The sequence below is a fragment of the Orbicella faveolata genome, unplaced genomic scaffold (genome assembly GCF_042242905.1).
Source record: "Orbicella faveolata isolate gen_17 unplaced genomic scaffold, um_ofav_v1 contig_48, whole genome shotgun sequence".
NCBI classification, from domain to species: domain Eukaryota; kingdom Metazoa; phylum Cnidaria; class Anthozoa; order Scleractinia; family Merulinidae; genus Orbicella; species Orbicella faveolata.
The window spans coordinates 2,527,471-2,541,450 of record NW_028301578.1 but is presented as its reverse complement, the minus strand read 5'-3'; the positions used below and the strand labels follow the sequence as shown (position 1 = coordinate 2,541,450).

At 39.0% G+C, this 13,980-nt stretch overlaps 2 long non-coding RNA genes across 2 annotated transcripts; one reads left to right on the top strand and one right to left on the bottom strand.

Annotated features, from left to right (window-relative positions):
* The first annotated feature begins 90 nt into the window (after nt 1–90).
* On the top strand, nt 91–4,822 carry LOC149095952 (uncharacterized). The gene is made up of 2 exons (XR_016204586.1): nt 91–348; nt 1,637–4,822. It is a non-coding gene; the product is annotated as an uncharacterized LOC149095952 (long non-coding RNA).
* LOC110053459 (uncharacterized) lies at nt 3,306–8,404 on the bottom strand. Its single transcript, XR_002297139.2, has 3 exons — nt 8,148–8,404; nt 4,655–4,702; nt 3,306–3,375 (listed from the first exon to the last, which is right to left on the bottom strand). It is a non-coding gene; the product is annotated as an uncharacterized LOC110053459 (long non-coding RNA).
* Nucleotides 8,405–13,980: the final 5,576 nt, after the last annotated feature.

The following is a 13,980-nucleotide window of genomic DNA, read 5'->3' as shown; positions in this document are numbered from 1 at the left end:
TATTCTGGTCCTGAAGGATTTACATAGCGGGGCCCTGGGATCAAACAATTGGTTGCTATGACAATACTATAATCGGGGTGTCCTGGGCACAATGTTGATTCACGACTTGCAGAAGGGTTCGCGGGTTTTCGACTTGTACGCAGAAAGATTTCACAGTTTAACAATATTACGGACACAAAAGTGAAGAAAGAGACCTCTACAAAAAGTCGCTCGCAATGCTGATGCTTAGTTTGGTTTAAGGAGTGGGAAATATGCGACAGTTATCGTTATTTTACAGCAGCGAATTTCGATTATCAGCACAACCTGTCCATCCTTTGTAGATCAAGAACACTGTTTACCTTTATAAACGTAAGTAAGTTTCGGTAAGTAATAAACAATATTCATCATTTAAAAATGTATCGGTGCGTCTTTAATGAGCTACAGTGACTACGTAAAATATTTCATCAAATTTAAGCTCACTGAAATGCCTTGTCGGAATGATTTTACCTGACACAAAGCATTGCGATGCCCTTTTGTTTATTTGTGGAAATTAATTTTTTTCTCTAACATGTACGCAAAGCGTTAAGATCTTTCAATCAAACGTTTTACCAAACCGTTTGATAGTTCGATCTGTAAAGCTGTTTATGTCGTTTAGCCTATCCGTTAGAAACGTTGCCATAAGTCATTCGGAAAATCAAGACCAGGCGTTAGAACGCTTTGGTGAATCGTTAGAAATTTTCGCTTAGACGTTCAAAGCGTTAACAATACCGTTTAAACGCTTTGAAAAGTTGTTAGGCACCCGTTTGTTTGGCGTTAATTTTTACCCGTTTAACGGTTAAGCGTTAGTGTACAGTTTCCTATGGAAGGTCACAATTTTACTTTGATGTACATCAGTCATTTGCAGCCACTCTGCATGAACTGAAATGTCTACCAAACCCTATCCTACCATCAGGCGTTCTTTTTTTTTATCCCACGACAGGAGAAAGGTCAGCAGAAGAAAAAAAAAGAAAGAACCCCTGATCGCAGGTTAACCAAACCCATCCAAGACACAGAAGAGATATAACAAATACATTTATTGCATGACTAGTTAGTTCAGGGGGCCAATAACTAAAATCAACCAATCAGATTGCTCCATTGCCAGTCCAATATATTCTCTACATATTGGACTGTGTGTCGGAGGTACGCTGGCCTCATGGTTAGTGTGCTCATCTCCAGATCGAGCAGTCTGGGTTTGAGCCCTGGCCGCGGACATTACGTTGACTTGTGTTTTTGTGCAAGACACTTTACTCTCACAGTGCCCCTCTCCACCCAGGTGTACAAATGGGTACCGGAGAACTTAATGCTGGGGGTAGCCCTGAAATGGACTAGCATCCCATCCAGGGGGAGTGGAAGTACTCCTAGTCACTACATGCGACAGAAACCAGGATAAGCTCCGGCCTGCTGGGCCACTTGGCTCATATATGCAGACTTACTGACCAAGTAAGTCTGCATATATGAGCCAATTGTTGACTGGACTGGTCACTCTACCAAGTGATCCCACAAGATTACTCTTGAAGATTTTCAGGAAGTTTCAGTCATGTAGTAAATGTCTTATTATACTAGTTAAGCTTACTCAGGACTGTACTGGGAGAAAATCAGCCCTCTGCCTTTTTTGTAGGGACTGAGTGCAGCGAGGTCCGTACTGTTCTCAGGCCGATAGTTAGTCAAGAACTGGCAAGTTCCAGCAATCAAGAGCAAGAATGGTGGGATAATAAAAGACAAGGACACTTGCCTTGAAAGATGTACTGAACACACTGAGGAGATACCAGTCAGAGAAGCTCTGATGAACCCAACTGAAAAACACGAAGTGGACACAGATGACATTGGCAAGATGGACGCGAATGAGATAAGAGATGCAGAGGTGAGGCAACACAAGCAAAAAAAGTACCAGGAATTGATAAGATCCCAGTAGAGTTGAACAAAACAGACAGCAACATCATGCAGTAAAAGAACTGACAAGATTGTTCAACAAGACATGGCAGGCAGAGAAGGTACTTGAAAAAATGGAAGAAAGGCCTGATATCCAAGCTTCCTAAAACTGAGATCTTATCAAGAGTGTTAAAACTAGCATGGACACAGTGTTACAGTACCTGTAGACAGCAAAGTAATGGGGAGGGTAATCAATACACCGTGAAGAACTGTGGAGAATCATGAACGCCTGTGGCATCCTTGACAAGGTGATAAGCATGGTGAAGTTCATGTGTGTTAAATGTTCAGTACTTACTAGATGAGGGAGAGCTGGCAAGATGGTTCAAGGTCATCATGGGTGTTAAAGAAGGTTACATCAAGTCAGGGTTCCTGTTCTTGCTCACAGTGGACTAGATGACATAAGGACAACAGAAGGGCAGGGAAAGGGCATCAGAAGCAACTTCAAAAGTGTATTCTTGATTTTGCTGACAATATACATATAGTCCTTGTTTCATCAAAGTATGAGCACATTCAGAACAAGAGTGACCAACTGGTAGACATTGCAGGAAGAATGGGACTGAAGCTGAATGCAAGAAAAGTGATAAGAATGAATGCACAAAGATAAAGAGAAAGTTAAGACTGGACATGAGGAAGTGGAAGATGTAGATGAAGGGTTTTTAAACCTGATGATGAAGATCTCACAAAAAAAAATGGTCGGAGCACGAAAGACACTGGTGTGCTCAGCATCCATACTATAGTATGGATGTGAAGCCTGGAAAATAACAACTTACAACAGTAGAGAAGAGGCTGGATAGATTCCAAATGATACATGTGCCTGAGAAAGATCCTAAGAATATATATGGTGAACACAACACGTTAGAAACAAGACAATATCTGAAAGAATATAGGCATGAATAAGATCAGTGATGAGATCAAAAGGAGAAAATGGACATGTGCTCCGAATGGAGAGGAATAATGACTGCATGGTGGTGATGGAGTGGCAGCCTGATGGAAAGAGGCAAGTGGGATAGCCAAAGATCACATGGAGAAGGACAATGGAGAAGGAGCCCAGATAGGATCAGGAGTGGGCCAACTGGACAGAACCCAGGGGTGGGGCACAAGACAGGGCTGGTCGGAGATTATAACTAATCTTGTCTTCTCAGTCCATATTATAAGTTACGGAATCGATCCACATTTTTTTTCCCTTAAATCATGGCCTGCATGCTTCGTACTTGCATGCTAAATCAAAGGGGAGAAAAACTTGGTTTGTAACTTACAATACATGTACACATGTACACGTACCTCAAACTCAGTTAGTAAGAGGTAATACATGTACATTGAATTTACACCTTAAAAATGTCTAACATGTACTGTACTTACCAGCTGATGGACCAGAATATGAGACTTCCAGTAGGAAAATTATAAGTAGCTGATGCATCTCAACATTTCCTATAAACAATCATCCAGAACAAACACCAAACCAGCATTAAAACACGACATCATAATAGCAAAACAAATCAAAATGGCAATACTTGAATTGTAACAGTGTTGTATTTAAGGTTACTTTTAAATTGCAAAATACAGTTTGTAAGCCAGCCTAAATGAGTTCTACATAAATGTACACTGTATATATGATTGCTCATGTCATCATGTGAAGCATTTTCTAAAACTCGAGCCTCCCCAAGTTCCTCTTCTCATTTGGAATAGGCCGCGTTCAATATATCAATATTCTAACATGGCTCTGAGGCTTTAGGGTCAAAACTGTAATTCTTTTGTAATAAGTTTCTTTTGTCTCTCAATTCCCAAAAGAGACTTGGATACAAAGAAAACAACACCAAATATAGAAGTTTATCCTGAAAGCCTCAGAGCCATGACAGAATATTGATATATCGAATGTGACCTATTGAAATACAGTTGGACCAGCCAATATGAACTCAATCATTTCCTCCTCCCATTATTTAGAACTCTGGAAACTCATTTTTCATTGGATTTGCCCCAAGGCTTGTTTTTTCAATCATTTACTGTTGGCTATTTCAAACTCGGTATTTCGAAGTCTCCACTAGTTTAAACTGATTTCTACTGGCAGAGTTGAAAAAAAAAAAACATCATCATGATGTCTGGAAAACTAGATTAACATTTGGGTTTTCATTACACTTTATTCTTCGAATAAGATTAGACATTTAAGGATAAACAAAAAGCGAAAGAAGTTTTACACAATGTTTCAATGACTCCATGTCCTTAGGTGTTTTCTTTTAACCCTTGGACAATAACTGAATTCAATCCATCAGGTTGATTAATAACTTTCTGGGTGGAGAGAGACACTGTATGAGTAAAGTGTCTTGCCCAAGAACACAACACAATGTCTTTGGCCAGGGCTCGAACCTGGGTCAGTTGATGTGGAGACAAGTACATTACTATATCCATGAGGCCACTGTGCCTAGCTCCCATCAATTCATAACTAATTTAAGTATTAATTGTTATTTTCAAATTTAATCCCCAAATCGAACAATTTCTCTTTTTCCCTCAGAGTTGGAAATAGTAGGGTTCGGTTACTTACCAACTGGTTGAAATTGAATTTACCAGGAATTCTCCCTGTTTTTCTTTCAAAATGATAATGAAAAATATTTAGTTTAGGCTCGTCAACTTTAAAAGTGACTCACGTTTTGGGAGTTTGTGAGTGCAAAAATCAAGTCTTAGATAATGATGAGATGTAATTTACATTAATTACCTTTCTAGAAGAGGAAATTTCAGCTCCTCCAATATGTGGTGCTACCCACTGAAAAACACAATTTTTATAATGTTAATATAAAGTACACAGTTCATCTGCACAATTAATGAAAGTTCAGTTCAGTTTGTCTTAGTATTGATTGAAATAAAAAACTGACTCCCAACAAAATACTGAAGACAACGATTACAGCTTTAATTCAGCAACAACGCATGTATGTCATTTGTTTTTACCTTTAAAGCTTCCATAAAATAAAACTTACTAGTAGATTAAACCAAATTGACCCACAAGAGTTAAGGATCCTTACATCGCCTTTAAGTCAAGAAGTAACATTTTGTGGTATAGCCAAAACGTAGCTAAAATTGACGGAAGGAAAAAGGAACTTCTACAACAAAAATACTGGTAGTTTTTTTTGCTCAAAACAAATAAAAAATTTAATTACAGTGCACCTGTTAATTTGCTCAATATTCCTTCAGCCACCAAGTGGTTCAGTCTCAAAATGTATTAAAATGTCACAAGAAAACAATTCCTGTCATGCGAAGATAAAATCAATGTCAAAAACATTTTAGGCACACCTGCATGTTAATGCCAGATCTAGATGTTCCTGATCTTTTTTTTTATTTTCAAGTTCAAATTATATAAAGTATATATTAAGTGCTTGCAAAAATAATATTGTGCTTTTCCTGCAATTACTGCAGTACCTGTGTTGTCATTGAGGTGCTGCAAGAAAAACTTCCCATTGTCTGAAGATTTATTTCCAAAACATTAATAAGCACACCTGCATACAAGTCACCGAAAGTGCTGCATACATTATTACTTTAAACAGCCAATAGTTGATGTTTCTGTCAAATATAACAGGGAAGCTTTACACAAGCTGTTGTTTTTGTCATTCTGACTCCAGATTATGATGTATGGGAGCTTTTGCAAATAATACTAAAAGCTATCCCTACAATTGCAGTACTGTAATTATTGTTCAATATTCTTTTGGCCACAAAGGGTTTTGTCTCAAAATGAATTGGAGTGCAGCAAGAAGAACTTCCTTTTGTCTGAGGATAAATGCCCATAACATAAGGCACACCCACATGTACATTGATGAATGCTCTATATCAATTTCAAACATTTGATACCCTCCCAAGGTCAATTCCATGCCATTCAAAACTTTACATGCATACATGCACTTTATTGTGCTACACCACAGCTCTTTAAAATAAAGATGGCAGCTGGCATGTCTTGCATCAGGAAACCTAATATTTCATCTGACTTGTCAACTTTCCTCCAGATTTATTAATGATGTATGGGAGCTTTTGCAAATAATACTAAAACACTATCCCCGCAATTACAATACTGCAATTATTGTTCAATATTTGTTCGGCCACAAAGTGGTTCTATCACAAAATGCATTGGAGAGCCGCAAGAAAAACTTCCTGCTATCTGAAGATTAATGCCCATAACATATTAGGCACACCCACATGTACGTTGATGAATGTTCCAGAAATTAATATCAATTTCAAATATTTGATACCCTCCCAAGGCCAATTCCATATCAATCATGTCATTCAAAACTTTACATGCATACATGTGCTTCATTGTGCTACACCACAGCTCTTTAAAATAAAGATGGCAGCTGACATGTCTTGCATCAAGACACCTAATATTTCATCTGACGTATCTACTTTGCCAATTACCATAAAATACGCACACACTGTCACACATACACCCCACAAAAGGCCACTAGAAATTCCAAGAGGTAGATGGAGTCTCAAAAGCCCAATTTTTTAAGGGATCATTCTTCAATAAGAGGTTGAGGGGTAAGGTGATCAAGAAAAAGCCTTGAAAGAAAAAGTGCGACAAGAAAGAGGGTCTCCAAAAGCATTTGGCCTAATGACTAAGGGCGAGGGGAACTTGGCAAAAAAAAATCAGTCTTCAATTTCCAATCATCTCTCATGCCATAACATTTATTTATCAAATTATGATAATATAAATAAACAATAGCCTCCACTTAGGCCAAAATATGCCGGGATATTTGTCTGTGGACATTTTCTGTTCCTAGAAGTGAAAGTGTGCGAGAGCGTAGCTCAAGGAAAAAGTGATGTCTGAGGAACAGATAATTTCCAAGGACAAATATATCTTCAGTAGCGTATTTTCACACCAAATGGAGGCTATTGTGTATATTCTCCTACTGTAGTTCAACTGTTTTTTGTTGTTGTTGTTTTTTTTTTCAACACAGGCCGTTTTGAAAATTGGGGAATATCACTTGAATACTTGAATATTCCCCAGTTTTAGCCGAGGTATATTTTGTCATGTGATGTATTTAGACCAGTCATGCACAAACAAAAATACTTCATGGATTATACTCATTATTATCAACAATTGCATAAAATACAGAGTTAGAGAAACAATAACGCCAAAAAAAAAACTAATGACAGTTACATCATGAAGAGCTCTTCAGCATAATGTACCAGTCAAAGTAAATCCCCCCCCCCCCCCCCCCCAACCTGGGAAAGGTGGGGATATTAGCTAAACAATAACCGATCGTTGACTCTGAAAACTTCCCCGGTACGTGGTGTCTTGGACCAGAATTGCTTCTTCGGTATCCCAACGTATCCAAACCGGGGAATTTCTTTGCCAGAGGCTTGCAGTCTAGAACTGTGTATTACAAAGAGACTATTTTAAAATAATTTTAAAATATTTTAAAATAAAAATACTTGTGGGCAGCACGCAGCAACAACTAATGATCTTGCACAACAGACTTTATTAATCAACCGGTTTTGTCTGCTAGTGAGACTTCGTCAGGATTTAATAAACTACAAGATACAAAGATGGAACTTATTTTATACTAAATATTGGTAGTACAAAGTACATTCCTACTGTAGGATGTGAACAACAAAACACCCACAAGAAATACGTGCAGGATATATGACTAAAATCCTGTGCTAGAAAATGTGCAATGTAATGTAAGCGGGGCTCACAGATTTAACATTAAATCCGTGTTTTTTTGTTTTCAACCTATAATAGGAGTGTACTTTGTACTACTAATATTTAGTATAAAGTAAGTTCCATCTTTACAAGTATCTTGTAGTTTTATCCTGACGAAGTCTCACTAGCAGACGAAACCGGTCAATTGATAAACTCAGTTGTACCAGATCATTGGTTGTTGTTGCCTGCTGCTCACAAGTATTTTTATTTTCAAATATTTTAAAATTTTATTTCAAAATTTTATTTTAAAATTCATATATATGTTGCGGCCCAAAATTTTCATTGATCTAAAATTTTTGAAATCAGCTTGATTTATTTTTCCCTTTGTTTCAGATTATGATGATTAATATAAGACAATAAAAACAAATGTGTATAACCTACGATCAGGCGTTCTTTTTTTTTTACAGCAGCGGGAAGGAGAAAAAAAGAACACCTGATACAATAACTTCCCAATCAAGAGTCGTCTGCCTGTAGTCCAGGATCTGAAAACAGCACGTTAGTAAGCAAGTGACACATTTACCTGTGTACCTTGGAAGGTCGAGATGTGCTCTCTGCTGATGCATTGGAATTGCTTCCGCTCTGACCTGGTTTACTTTACAATGTGCAAAGTTTACGTCAACGTGCATTTCGAAACTTCCCATCTTACTGTGGCGGAGAAAAATCGGGGAAGAAAGAACTGAAAGAGTCCACCGAGATCGATCGTTGCAGAAGATGATTGACGCAGAGTAGGACTGGCACGACGGGTTTTGCCGCTCTTCATTCCATTTTCCCGAATTAGCGCCCCCCGCCCCCCCTCGAATAAGCGCCTCCTTCGAATTAGCGCCCCTCAGCATATCGGCCGAAATTTAAAGTTAGCGCCGCCCCCTCTACCTACCCTCGAATAAGCGCCCCCTCCCCTCATTTTTTAGACGAGTAATGAGACAACAAAGGATGTATAGTCTTCGTCATGTCAGTATTAGATTTGTACGTTGTTTCACACGTTGATGCAGCGATTCAAACTGTAGGATCAGCTTTTTGTGTCAATAAACAGCTTATGTCGTTGTTTACGCGCAGATGATGCATTAAAAAAATGATCATGTCAGGCCACGATTTGGGGGAAATTAAATAAGCGTCCCTACCCCGCTCCGCCCACTCGGTTAAGTGCCCCCTCAAATACGCGACCACGTTTTCTCCTAAATTTGAAATAAGCGCCCCGGAGGTATATCTGTGATAAAATTCTATGGAGGTATATCTATGACAAAATTCAATACTCAGTAATTGATAATATTTGTGCATGCATCTATTATCCAAAGCTGAATGGCAACTAGCCGATTCTACAAATAGTCATTACGCAAACAGGCATCACGCTAAACGCATCACGCGAAAAGGCATCACGTTGAAAGGCATCACGCAAAAAGGCATCACGCGAAAAGGTATCACGCGTGAAGGCATCACGCGTAAAGGCATCACGCGAAAAGGCATCACGCAAAAAGGTATCACGCGAAAAGGCATCAAGCCAAAAGGCATCAACCGAAAACTCATCGCGCGAAAAGACAAAAATTATATCCGGGACTTACTTTTCGTACTCGTTTTTTGTAAGATAACAGCCTTCTCAAAATGGTTTTTGAGCGAGACATACCTTCTTTGTCCCCTCGCGTGGTCTTAATTCAGTACCTGAGGCGTGCCTTGAGAGAGTTATTATACAGCAAGTGAGCTCTGGAATCGAAAACGATTGCATTTCTTTCCGTTTAGAACATGTAATTGACGTCCTTTTGAGATCGACTAGTATTTTTCAAGATGGCGGACAAGTGCTGGGCCTTCTTCGTAGGACATTGGCAATAGTACAAGAACTTCATGAACATGAATTCACTACTGCAGCTACACCTCTCCTTTATCATGGTGCCAGAGGGAGATTACGTGTAGGGACACAAGCAGAAGCGTTATTCCTTTTTGCGTGATACCTGTTTGTGTGATGCCTTTTCGCGTGATACCTTTTAGTAAGTGTAATACCTTTTAGCGTGATGCCTTTTAGCGTGATGCCTTTTTGCTGATGCCTTTTCGTATGATGTCTTTAGGCGTGATACCTATCAGCATGATGCCTTTTCGCGTGATGCCTTTTAGCGTGATGCCTGTTTGCTTAATGACCATTTGTAGAATCGGCTAGTTGCCATTCAGCTTTTAATTGATGCATGTACATTTTGGATAATTTGATATCAATTCCGTACTGAGTACTGAATTTTGTCATAGATATACCTCCATAGTTTTCTCCGAGATTTCCCCACTTGTGAGTTAACCATTCAGTGTTTGTCAAAGTTGTTGTAATATCGCAGACTGTAAAACCTGGTGTAAAAATAATAATTTTTGGGGGGAGAGTCTCGACCACTGTGCGGAAGACATCTCGGTCATTATTTTGTCGTCAATTTAGATGGCTGACCTGGTATAAAATCAAGCGCATGTACGATCTTATGTTGAGAACAATCTTTTGCGTTGCCGGGCCAAAGACGGGGCCACTGCATTAGCCCGCGACCTGCCCGCCAGCAGGCTCTTCGAGGTGCTACGCCACGAGCGACGAAGGCTGCTCGAAGGCTCTCACCACATCAACTGTAGCCTGCTTCAGTCACCTCAAGATGAGAGCTGACTGTGTTCATAGTCTAAGTCAGTTGCAGTGGCTTGTAATTAGTATTGCAATGAACGAATCTACACGCTCAGATACATGCTAGTTATGCAATGCTTTAATTCTCGTGGTACGGCCATGGAATATCCCGCGAGTCAATAGTATTTTCTAGGTACATACGTACACGCGAGCCTTTAGGGATCTTTAGGCTCTTGCCAACCAAGAAAATACAAGTGACTAGTGGGATATTCTATTGTATACCACGAGAGAGCATTCTATAACTATTTTATACCATGCAATACAGTGGCTATAAACACAATCAATGTGACATATGCGCGCCGGGGGGACTCATATATAAAAAGGACAGTGGTGCTGTTCGTACCGTATAGGGGTTTAAAAAGCGGTTTTTGTACCTCTCAGGGTGTTCAGGTTCAAAAGGTCCCCAGCGAGAGCTTTTGCGGTACCTTTTAGACCATTGAGCCGAAAAAATATGACAGGAGATGTTAGAAAATCAACTAATTTTTAATTTTGTCAAGTTAGAATTGGTACCTAATAGGGATAAAAAAAAAATTCAAGCCACGCCCACAAATAGGATCTTGGTACCTCTTAGGGGTTTCCGACGAGCACCCCCGTCTTTTTTATATGTTAATCCCCCTCCCGGGATGCGTGGCGCATGATGGGAAGGTTGGATGTAATACCGCCGAAAATACAACGGCTTTCGTGTATTCTGATTGGCTGTATTTTCTATGGCGTGGTACAATTTTTTCATGTTCAGGTTAAATACTTGAAGGGGTATCGAATAGTCTTTGCGAGCATTTGCGAGCGTGCGAGCAAGTGCGTTTATTTTTGCGAGCACGAGCAGTGATCAATTTTGTCATGCTAGCCATAGTAGTCTCCTCTACTAACTATGTGCTAGCAGCGAGCACTTTAGAAAATACAGATGGCGAGCGGCGAGCACTTCGTAAATTTTCCGCTAGCTGGAATCCCTCTTTAATTAAAAAGTTGTTTAGCGCGAAGTACTCTGGCTGACAACTCCAAAACAGGACAACAAACGCAAAGCTAGGCAACACGTTAAGATCTTATCGCGGTTCAACCAAGACATTCCCAGCTGCTTACAAGCAATTTTGCCTTGTTTGATGCCGTTTGATGCAAAGTTACGTCACTTAGCTTAACGCGGGTCAGTGGGTGGGTAGGGTCCTGAAGGGTAGGGTAACCCTAACACTAGAGTTGCCCTACCAAGAGGGTCAAAGATTTTACAAGCAAAATGTTTCAGGTAGGGTTACCCTACTACCTGGGAGTGAACTCTGGCCGATCAGTTTTACTAAAACGTCAACAAAACGAGGAAGCATTTTTCCAGAAACATTCATAGTCTTTATAGAGCATGCATGTTTCCCCAATGTTTCTCAGTTTTGCCATACGGGAACCATTGTTTCCAGCATCAGTTTTTGTTTCCAAGGTGCAAATTATGCTTCCGTTATACAGCAGAGAATTTTAACGATAATCCGGGCATGCGAGTAATTGCAAAAATTTTGCGAGCACGAGCAAGCGAGCACTCATCTAATTATAGCGAGCAATTCGAGCAGAGGCCAAGTTTTACGAACACTTTCAAATCTAATGGGACCATTCGATATTCCTACTTGAGTTAAATTTTTCTGCTGCATTAACCCTTTAACTCTTTTTTCTTTGTGTGCTATTTCATAACAATAGAACTTTTCAAGTTGATCAAGTATCCTTTATGAATTATTATGAGGAACAGCTCTTTCAAATTTGAATTTCAATTTGACCGAGCTTGTTGCTTTTTAGCAAATGTGGTAGTTTTTACCAGCAGTGATCGATTGTGCTTAGTTAATTGAGGGTATGAAAACTACAAATTTGAAAGTTTTCCACCATAGAATCAAATCATCTTATTTAATATCAAGTGAAATTTTGCAGGACAGGATTCTATAGGCTGTATTTACTTATCCAAGTCTTAAAATGCCCCCAGCTTGAATGTCCTCGACTATAACGCTGAATATATACGATTTTCGTTTGCTGAATACTGTAAAAAAATCTACACATATCACGCTACAAAGCCAAGGGTTGTCACCTGGCAATGAAAAACTTGTCATAATTGAAAAGTCAATTTTCTCTTCTTAAAAACCATATATAATGTTCCGTACTTCTCTTTGCTTATTTTGCTGCAAAGGCGTTGGTTACCGAACACCTCGAAACAGCAGCAAAAAAAACAGAAATTTTTAAGGGTTATGGATGAAGATACTCTTAAATACATTCTAAGATTTCAGAGCGTAACACGATCATATATTTACCATACTTTTCAATGGAATAATAGTTCATTAGACCATATTATTGGCTCTGTCGATATGTAAAAAAATATCCTCAACTAGCTATCATTCTCAACTTTCTTATTTGAAAAGATATTAGTGGAGTTCAATTCATTTTTGGGAGTTTTTTTCCGCTGTGTTAATTAAGACGAGAAAAGAAACATGATTTCTACTTAATTAAGGTCAAGTATTCCATCGAAAACGAAGGAGTATTAAAGACTTCCACCAGTGGCTCGGTAATTATGTTATGTTGTAAAAAAGGTCTCAAAGAAACGGGATTACCGTGCTTTTTTTGCGCAACATGGATGGCCATTTTAATTTAGCAACTACCGTCGACTGCCGCTCATAAGCCTTGGGCTTATACAACTTTGTAAGGACTTTTACATGGGCTTATAAACGAAGGGGTTTATATCCGGGGAGGAGGCTTATAAACGGAATAAAAAATTAACCGTTTCGAAACGAGCTATAGTTGCACATGTTGATCGCAAAAGATTTTTCATTTACTGGTAATTAATTAAGCTTTAAAACATTGTAAACGAATTCAAAACAAGGAAAGCTAGAGGTGGGCTTATATCCGTGGGTGTGGGTGTGTGTGTTGGGGAGCGGGGGCGGGGGGGGGGGGGGCCTCATAACCGGATGTAATTTTTGGTTTACAGACAGATGAGCCTATAACCGGGTGGGGGGAGGGAGCTTATAAATGGAGGGGGTAATAAGCGGCAGTTTACGTTATTCGCCTTGCATGATTTTCCTTCGAAAACATAATACATCAGAAAGAGGAACTATTATTTCTAAAAAAGTCATTTCTTGTAAAAACACTATTGGAATTTTTCAATCAAAAAGACTTTGATATTGTATTGTAAGCTATTTCAGTTGAAAGGAACTAAGGCTTTAGAAGAAAATTAAAGAATTTTCTTTATGCGCGCATCCAAAATTTGCTAAAGGCGTGTCCTTTACAGCGTTCATTAATTCTTAATTTCAGATTTCCGCGTGTAACATTTAAGAAATCTTTTTTCTGGGGTAGGCCGGGCTAAAAACTTTGTTTTAGGTAATCAATGTACGCATAGTAACCCCGTAACATCGTTTGTAACATTAAAACATAGAATTTTTGTCCAATATTAACCTAGCCTCTTCCATGCGTTCAGTTAGTTGGGGAGCAGCGCGAAAAAAAAAGGGGAGCAAAAAAAATAGGGGAGAAGCGCGGCGCGGCCTATTTTTTCACTCGACGTTTTTCGTGCTGCGCCACAACTACTTGAACGCCTGGAGGAGGCTATTGTTAACAAAACGTGGGACTCAAACCTTTGCAGCAGCAACCATACTGCAGATGACCGGGGTTAAAGACTGCACGATCAAATATTATATTACTATTATTAGCATTATTATTGATATTATTAATAATAATATTATTATTATTAGTATTAGTATTATTATTAGTTATTATT